Raw genomic sequence first — 8,631 nt, forward strand, 5'->3', positions numbered from 1 at the left:
AGATGTTTCGAGAGCTGAAATTGAGATTTCAGGCTCGTGCCCACGTCAAGAGGTATGAGACCTCCGATGATTTTCTCAGCCTGCAAACTAAGGGAGAGAAGCTCAATCGTTGAGCTTGTGCTTAGATTGTCTGAGTGCAACAATCACTTGAATCGAGTGGGAGTTGATCTTCCAGATGAGATAGTGATGTTTCTCCAAAGTCATTGCCACCAAGCTGCTAGAGCTTCGTGATGAGCTATAACATATCAGGGATAGATATGATGATCCTTGAGGTATTCGCGATGTTTGACACCGCGAAAGTAGAAATCAAGAAGGAGCATCAATCGTTGATGGTTGGTGAAACCACTAGTTTCAAGAAGGGCAAGGGCAAGAAGGGATACTTCATGAAACGGCAAATCAGCTGCTGCTCTAGTGAAGAAACCCAAGGTTGAACCCAAACCCGAGACTAAGTGCTTCTATAATAAGGGGAACAACCACTGGAGCAGAATTACCCTAGATACTTGGTAGATGAGAAGGCTGGCAAGGTCGATAGAAGTATATTGGATATACATTATGTTAATGTGTACTTTACTAGTACTCCTAGTAGCACCAGGGTATTAAGATACCGGTTCGGTTGCTAAGTGTTAGTAACTCGAAATAAAAGAGCTACTGAATAAACGGAGACTAGCTAAAGGTGAGCTGACGATATGTGTTGGAAGTGTTTCCAAGTTTGATGTGATCAAACATCGCACGCTCCCTCTACCATCAAGATTAGTATTAAACCTGAATAATTGTCATTTGGTGTTTTGCGTTGAGCATAGACATGATTGGATTATGTCTATCGCAATATGGTTATTCATTTAAGGAGAATAATGGTAATTTATTTGAATAATACCTTGAATGGTCTTGCACCTAAAGGAATGGTTTATTGAATCTCGATCGTAGTGATACACATTTTCATGCCAAAAGATATAAGATAGTAATGATAGTACCAATTACTTGTGGCACTGCCATGTAAGTCATATTGTTGTAAAACGCATGAAGAAGCTCCATGTTGATGGATCTTTGGACTCACTCGTTTTTGAAAAGTTTGAGACATGCGAACCATGTCTATTGGTGTATACACATGAAGAAACTCCATGCAGATGGATCGTTTGGACTCACTTGATTTTGAATCACTTGAGATATGCAAATCATACCACATGGGCAAGATGACTAAAAAGCCTCGTTTTTTAGTAAAATGGAACAAGATAGCAACTTGTTGGAAGTAAACACATTTTGATGTGTGCAGTCCAATGAGTGCTGAGGCATGAAGTGAATATCGTTATGTTCTTACTTCATAGATGATTCGAGTAGACGTTGAGTATATTTACTTGATGAAATACAAGTCTGAATTATTGAATGGTTCAAATAATTTCAGAGTGAAGTTGAAGATCATCGTGACAAGAGGATAAAATGTCTATGATATGATCATAGAGATGAGTATCTGAGTTACGAGCCTTGGCACACAATTAAGACATTGTGGAGATTGTTTCATAATTAATACCGCCTGGAACACCATAGTTTGATGGTGTGTCCGAACATCATAGTTGCACCCTATTGGATATGGTGCGTACCATGATGTCTCTTATCGAATGACCACTATCGTTTATGGGTTAGGCATTAGAGACAACCACATTCACTTTAAATAGGGCACCACGTAATTCCGTCGAGATGACACCGTATGAACTATGGTTTAGAGAAACCTAAGTTGTCATTTCTTAAAGGTTTGGGGCTGCGACGCTTATGTGAAAAAAGTTTCAAGTTGATAAGTTCGAACCCAAAGCGGATAAAATGCATCTTCATAGGACACCCAAAAACAGTTGGGTATACCTCCTAATTCAGATCCGAAAGCAATAGGGATTGTTTCTTGAATCGGGTCCTTTCTCGAGGAAAAGTTTGTCTCGAAAAGTTGAGTGGGAGGATGGTGGAGACTTGATATGGTTATTGAACCGTCACTACAACTAGTGTGTAGCAGGGCACATGAAGTTGTTCCTATGGCACCTACACCAATTGAAGTAGAAGCTTATGATAGTGATCATGAAACTTCGGATCAAGTCACTATCGTACCTCGTAGGGTGACAAGGATGCGTACTACTTCAGAGTGGTACAGTAATCCTGTCTTGAAGGTCATGTTGCTAGACAACAATGAACCTACGAGCTATGGAGAAGCAATGGTGGGCCCAAATTCCGACAAATGGTTAGAAGCCATGAAATCCGAGATAGGATCCATGTATCAGAACAAAGCATGGACTTTTGTGGACTTGCCCGATGATCGGCAAGCCATTGAGATAAATGGATCTTTAAGAAGAAGACGGACGTGGACGGTGATGTCACCGTCTATGAAGCTCGACTTGTGGCAAGAGTTTTTCACAAGTTCAAGGAGTTGACTACAATGAGATTTTCTCATCCGTAGTGATGCTTAAGTCCGTCGGAATCATGTTAGCATTAGCTGCATTTATGAAATCTGGCAGATGGATGTCAAAATGAGTTTCATTACCAGTCTTCGTAAGGAAAGGTTGTGTGTGATACAATCAGAAAGGTTTTGTCGATCCTAAGGATGCTAAAAGGTATGCTGGCTCCAGCGATCCTTCTAAGGACTAGAGTAAGCATCTCGGAGTTGGAATGTGCGCTTTGATGATCAAAGATTTTGGGTTTATACAAAGTTTATGATAAACTTGTATTTCCAAAGAAGTGAGTGGGAGCACTATAGAATTTCTGATGAGTATATGTTATTGACATATTGTTGATCAGAAATGATGTAGAATTTCTGGAAAGCATATAGGGTTATTTGAAAAGTGTTTTTCAATGGAAAACCTGGATTAAGCTACTTGAACATTGAGCATCAAGATCTATAATGATAGATCAAAACCGCTTAATGGTACTTTCAAAATGAGCACATACCTTGACATGATCTTGAAGGTGTTCAAGATGGATCAGTCAAAGAAGGAGTTCTTGCCTGAGTTGTAAGGTATGAAGTTAAGACTTAAAGCTCGACCACGACAGAAAAGAGAGAAAGGACGAAGGTCGTCCCCTATGCTTTAGACATAGGCTCTACAGTATGCTATGCTGTGTACCGCACCGGAAGTGTGCCTTGCCATGAGTCAGTCAAGGGGTACAAGAATGATCCAGGAATGGATCATTGGACAGCGGTAAAAAATTGTCCTTGGAGTAAATAAGGACATGTTTCTCGATTATGGAGGTGATAAAGAGTTCGGTGTAAAGGGTTACGTCGATGCAAGATTTAACTCCTATCCGAGTGACTCTGAGTAGCAAACCGGATACGTATAGTGGAGCGACCATTTGGAATAGCTCCAAGTGGAGCGTGGAAGCAACATTTACAGAATGACCTAGAGATTTTCGAAGTACAGACCCGTTGACTAAAACCTCTCTCACAAGCAAAACATGATCAAACCCCAGAACTCATTGAGTCTTAATCACATGCTGATGTGAACTAGTTTAATGACACTAGTAAACTCTTTGGATGTTGGTCACATGGCAATGTGACGTGTGAATGTTAGTTACATGACGATGTGAACTAGATTATTGACTCTAGTGCAAGTGGAGACTGTTGGAAATATGCCCTAGAGACAATAATAAATTAGTTATTATTATATTTCCTTGTTCATGATAATCATTTATTATCCATGCTAAATTGTATTGATAGGAAACTCAGATACATGTGTGGGTACATAGACAACACCAAGTCCCTAGTAAGCCTCTAGTTGACTAGCTCGTTGATCAACAGATGGTTACAGTTTCCTGACCATGGACATTAGATGTCGTTGATAACGGGATCACACCATTAGCAGAATGATGTGATGGACAAGACCCAATCCTAAGCCTAGCACAAAGATCGTAGTTCGTATGCTAAAGCTTTTATAATGTCAAGTATCATTTCCTTAGACCATGAGATTGTGCAACTCCCAGATACCGTAGGAATGATTTGGGTGTACCAAACGTCACAACGTAACTGGGTGGCTATAAAGGTGCACTACAGGTATCTCCGAAAGTGTCTGTTGGGTTGGCACGAATCGAGATTGGGATTTGTCACTCCGTGTAAACGGAGAGGTATCTCTGGGCCCACTCGGTAGGACATCATCATAATGTGCACAATGTGACCAAGGGGTTGATCACAGGATGATGTGTTATGGAACGAGTAAAGAGACTTGCCGGTAACCAGATTGAACAAGGTATCTGTATACCGACGATCGAATCTCGGGCAAGTACAATACCGTTAGACAAAGGGAATTGTATACGTGATCGATTGAGTCCTTGACATCATGGTTCATCCGATGAGATCATCGTGGAACATGTGGGAGCCAACATGGGTATCCAGATCCTGCTGTTGGTTATTGACCGGAGAACGTCTCGGTCATGTCTACATGTCTCCCGAACCCGTAGGGTCTACACACTTAAGGTTCGATGACGCTAGGGTTATAAAGGAAGTTTGTATGTGGTTACCGAATGTTGTTCAGAGTCCCGGATGAGATCCCGGACATCATGAGGAGTTCAGGAATGGTTCGGAGGTAAAGATTTATATATGGGAAGTCCTATTTTGGCCACCGGAAAATGTTCGGGATTTTTCAGTATTGTATCGGGAAGGTTCTAGAAGGTTCCGGAGTGGGGCCCACCTGCATGGGGGACCCACATGAACGTGGGTAGTGGGGTCAAGGCCTCACACCCCTGGTCAAGGCGCACCAAGATCCCCCCTTAGAAGGAATAACATCATATCCCGAAGGGATAAGATCGAGATCCCTAAAAAAGGGGGATAACAATCGGTGGGGAAGGAAATGATGGGATTTCTTTCCTCCCACCTTTGCCAACGCCCCAATGGACTTGGAGGGCAAGAAACCAGCCCCCTCCACCCCTATATATAGTGGGGAGGCGCATGGGAGCTACATGCTTCCCCTGGCGCAACCCTCCCCCTCTCCCAAGTACTCCTCCTCTCCCGCGGTGCTTGGCGAAGCCATGCAGGATTGCCACGCTCCTCCATCACCACCACGCCGTCGTGCTGCTGCTGGATGGAGTCTTCCCCAACCTCTCCCTCTCACCTTGCTGGATCAAGGCATGGGAGACGTCACCGGGCTGTACGTGTGTTGAACGCGGAGGTGCCGTCCGTTCGGCACTAGGATCTCCAGTGATTTGGATCACGACGAGTACGACTCCTTCAACCCCGTTCTCTTGAATGCTTCCGCTTAGCGATCTACAAGGGTATGTAGATGCACTCTCCTTCCCCTCGCTGCTAGTCTCTCCATAGATAGATCTTGGTGTTGGTAGAAAATTTTGAATTTCTGCTACGTTCCCCAACACTAAGTTGGGACACCCCTGCAGGGTTTAAACTTTCGAAAGCCGTGCCCACGGTTATGTGGCAGATGGGAATTTGTTAATATCCGGTTCTAGAGAACTTGACACTTGACTTACTTAAAATGCATCAACCGCGTGTGTAGCCGTGATGGTCTCTTTTCGGCGGAGTCCGGAAAGTGAACACGGTTTGTGTTATGTTTGAACGTAACTAGTTCCGGATCACTTCTTGATCATTACTAGTTTGTCCATAATCGAGTATCCATCCTAGTCGTGTGAAGCCTTTGCATTCTTTCCTCAATTATTTCAACCGGTTTTTTCTCTTCAAGCTATTCGTCGGTTCTCCCTTCCAAGTTGCCTTTGTTTTCCCGCACTCCCACCCTTTTTCTTCCCGGAGTCTGAGTCTCTTTCGAGCATCAATTTCACTCGTGCAGAGCCTCTTCAGTCTTCCCTCAATTATTTCAACCGGTGAATTCTCGTCTCATTTGACATTCTTCATCTCTTTTTCTTTCCGGTGGAGTCAATTCAAGTTTTCGGTGTTGATCGTATTCTTTTCCTTGGATCAAGTGTTTTCCCTGCTTGTTCACCTCTCGTCAGTTCATCCTTCCGGAGTGCTCAAGACATCTCAGGAGATTCATCCGTGTTCGAATTAATTCGAGGTTGTCACCTCATTCAAATATTTCAATTATTCCGGTGCATCATCTATCTCTTCAACAATCCTTTCCAACGGTGTTTTCTCTTCAGTGAGCCCTAACCCACAGGTCTTTCCCCAGGATCTTACCTGACTCTTCTAATTATTCCGGAGTTATTCTTAAATTCTTTTCAAGTGTCACGTAAGAATGGATCCCATCAGTCACATGCCTTCTCCAAGATCGCTTTCAAATTCTTTTCGTTGCTGGTTCAATTTTTCCTCTTCATTCTCCCGGAGTATCTCAGTAATTTTGCTGGTGTTCCTCGTCGTCATTCTCAACATTTGAAGATTGAAGAAGAGTTTTTCCTCTAAATCTTGTCCTTTCTCTCGAAGATTCGTGGTTCTAGTTTCTTGTTATCCTCTTCTAATTATTCCGTTTGTCAGATTTTTTTATTACCCATCCAGAGTATTTCAGGAGTTGATTTCTATTTTGTTTCACCGGAGGCCATCCAGCTATTGTTCTCCAATTATCCCGGTGCATCTGTCTAGTATTCTTTAATCATCTCATTATCTCTTCGTTCTTTTGCATCTAAATCCCCTCATGCATATTTGTTCCTCTTATTCTTCCCGGTGATTCATTCTCTTTCATCAGTCATTTTCGAATTCTTATGGTGGTTCCTTCAACATTCCTCTCCCTTTTTCATCATATCAATTCATTCGTTCTTTCAAATCCTACCGGTGGTTTGTTGAAGACTTTCTCAAATTTGTGCTATGTCACTCCTCAATCCTTTTCAACAAGAATAAGTAGTATGCATAAATCCATTAGTTGTCATCAATTTAATTTGACGTGGATAAGCATAACGTAATTCTTATTCTTATTTCATTGTTGTCAAGTAATTCCTTCCTTCGGAGTTAGTTCATGATGAATAATTTTGCGGTTCGAAGTGTTTTCATCTTTTCTTTTCCGAAGTTCAAATTTTCTTGGCCATTTCATCGGAACCTCCATCTAAATCACCGCAAGGCTTGATCTTATTCTTTCATCCTTCATTCTATCTCATCATCCTTTTGTCACCGGAGTTCTTCATGATGGTTCTTCATGATTTTATTCTTTCTTCAAGAGTTCATCAAGATTTTGTTGGAGGACTTCAAGTATCTTTTCTTCTTGCGTCTCGAAGTGCAAATAATTCTCCGTTTTCTTCTGAAGTGGAGTTTTGCATTTCTTCGTTCTTCTCAGCTATTCAGACATTTAGTTGTGGTAAATTTTCACCTCAAGTTTTGAGATGTTTTTAATAAGCCCACAACAAGCTTATTCTTTTGTTGTTGATTTTCTCAACAATTCTGTTCAATTCTTCCTTCTAAGGATGCTATCAAATTCGTGGTGGAAGTTGTTGTTCTCTCATCCGTTCTTTCCACGTGGGATTCTTTCAATTCTTCCGGAGGCATTGTGTTGTTCATCTCATCAAGTGCCATTCCATCTTCTCAAGTTCATGTCTCCATTCCTTCCATTTTCAGCCGGAGTGCTGCCCAAATTCTTATGTTCTTATTCCTTTCCTATCTTATTCTAACCAGAGTGGTTTCAGAGTCTATCTTGTTTCCATGAGCATTTGATTCTCTTCATATCCGCCATTCCTCTTTTCCACCCGAGTGCTCTAGGACTTTGATCATCTTCTCTCTTGCGTTCTTGCTTCACCTCTTCCTATTTCTCTTCCGTCTCGTTCCTAAGATCTCGGGACGAGATCTCTTGTTAGTGGAGGAGAGTTGTAACGCCCCGAATCCGATGCGCCAGGTGTCTTCCAGTTATTCGCCGTTGTTTCCATGTCATTCAGTTGCATGTTGCATTTTGCCATGTCTTCATCTGCATTTCATCAGCATGTTTTTCAAAACTTGCATCCGTTCGGGTTCCCCCGGTTCTCTCCATTGTCCGTTCCGAGCCCTTTCACACTCGCACGCGCCCGCGGCACCTCCGAAATATTATTTTATAAGTGACATAAAAATGTTCTCGGAATGGGGTGAAAGTTGGTGTGCGTTCTTACTATAGTGTAGGTAGACCGCCTGTCAAGTTTCGTCGCATTCAGAGTTCGCTTGATAGCCCAACCGTTAAACTTATAGCCGCAATATAGCCGGTCTAACGTCGGACGTTTTTGGTCTCCGAAAACTGTTGCCAGGCTGCCATCCTCCCTCTCTTCTCAGCCCACAACCATCTACACAGCCCACCTGCAGCCCACCTGGACCTGCCTAACCCCCCTCGCGATCGGATCCATCGGATCGAGATCGGAGGCTCCGAAAACCCATAAATCCCCCTAATCTAGCCCCTTTTGCCTATATATAGACCTTCCCCTTCCAAATATGGACAAAACCCTAGCCTCCACCTACCTCTAGCCTTCCATTCGGATCAGCTGCCGCCACCACCTCCATTTCCGCACCGGCCACCTCGTCCCCGCCACTTGGCACCCCCTGATTGGCCAGCCACCGCCTCCAGCCAATGGCAGAGTGCCACGTCGCCCCAGCCAGCTACTCCCACCGCCGTCGGCCCGCCGAGCCCATCGAGGGCCCGCCCGGGCCGGAAGTCGCCGCCGCCACAGCCCGCGCGCGTCCGCGGAGCCCAGCATCCCGCGAGCTCCCCGCCTCCCGCAACTCCTCCCCACGTCCCCTCCAGCGCCCCGGCCACCGCGACCCGC

The sequence above is a fragment of the Triticum dicoccoides genome, chromosome 5B (genome assembly GCF_002162155.2).
Source record: "Triticum dicoccoides isolate Atlit2015 ecotype Zavitan chromosome 5B, WEW_v2.0, whole genome shotgun sequence".
NCBI lineage: Eukaryota > Viridiplantae > Streptophyta > Magnoliopsida > Poales > Poaceae > Triticum > Triticum dicoccoides.